Raw genomic sequence first — 1,235 nt, 5'->3', positions numbered from 1 at the left:
TTGCTTTTGGATTTTGATAAACCTGTAGCCTTTGGAGTTCAGGTGGCATTCACATTGTTTCAAATAGTGAAATTACCAACACGGAGAATTAACTACCGTAATTTTTAGTGAAGCACGACTAGTAAAGCTTTACTCTTTTTACAAAGACAGGATATTTAAATTCAGTTTTCAAAAGCTATTCGGTTCTATGATTGATGGCTACAATTATTGACTAATGAGATTAAGTGCAAAAGGTATTCCTAGGCTAAAAATATATATTTGAGGCAAAATACAAAGTTACAAGCAATTATGCATGCCACAACGTGCATTAATGTAAATTCATATAAGACATAAAAATTATAACGTGGTGGGGAAGATAAAATTACTAATTAATAAGGCTATATTTGTAAATTGGTTTCTTCATAAATGAATTTACACTTGCTCCTTAGCAAACTTCGACAATATTATACATTAAAAGGTTGTGATATGCACCTATTGTATGATTTTAAATGCAGCCGTTTTACTAAAAAAACACTATATTTAGTTGAAACCAAAACGTGGAGGAGCTGGGGTTTGAACCCAGGACTTCTCGCATGCGAAGCGAGCGCTCTACCACTGAGCTACACCCCCGCCGAAGTGGCAAGTGGAGAACAGTGAAATGAAACGTACTTTCCCGCATGGTCAGCAGCTTCCGCTTGTTTCAACGAACTGTTCTCTATCCTAGTTTTGGTTTTACTTTTCCTTGAGCATGAGCTGGTGAAAACTTTCCATTTTTGCGCAATGTACGAAGTTGATGATTCAAGAACTGCGCTTAGTTGATTTTACGTATAAATTATCTTGAGAAATTTAGCATCATCCTTTAAGGGTTTTAATAAAAAAATAAAAGCTTTTCCATTTATGTTTAACTTCCTCTACTTCAAAAAATATAATGATGTAATTTTAAAAGGTAAAGTTGAAGCTTTGTGAAAAATAATTATCATGCTTTTAAAATCCAAGAACAAATTAAATATGAAATTTAAATAGCACTTTTAAAACCCGAATTCTTAATGTAATCTTATCAGATACATCATTTCGAATTTATGATCTTGCAAATATTATTGTACCAATTTGAAAGGATAAATATCGGCGGAAAATAATTTGTACTATTTTATAAACCACGGAAACTTATAAAAACTTAGTTCAGGATTGTACTTTTCCGTTATAAGTATGACACGGCTCGTTTTCAACATTTTTCGCCAAACTGGTCAAAACAGTGC

General features: G+C 32.7%; 1 non-coding gene across 1 annotated transcript; it reads right to left on the bottom strand.

The window, feature by feature from the left end:
• Positions 1 to 537: 537 nt before the first annotated feature.
• On the bottom strand, positions 538 to 609 carry Trnaa-cgc (transfer RNA alanine (anticodon CGC)). The gene has a single exon. It is a non-coding gene; the product is annotated as a tRNA-Ala (tRNA).
• Between the last annotated feature and the right edge of the window lie 626 nt (positions 610 to 1,235).

Source organism: Uloborus diversus, chromosome 2 (assembly GCF_026930045.1).
Source record: "Uloborus diversus isolate 005 chromosome 2, Udiv.v.3.1, whole genome shotgun sequence".
NCBI lineage: Eukaryota > Metazoa > Arthropoda > Arachnida > Araneae > Uloboridae > Uloborus > Uloborus diversus.
Note: the sequence above shows the minus strand (reverse complement) of the source record. Positions and strands in the feature narration are given on the sequence as shown.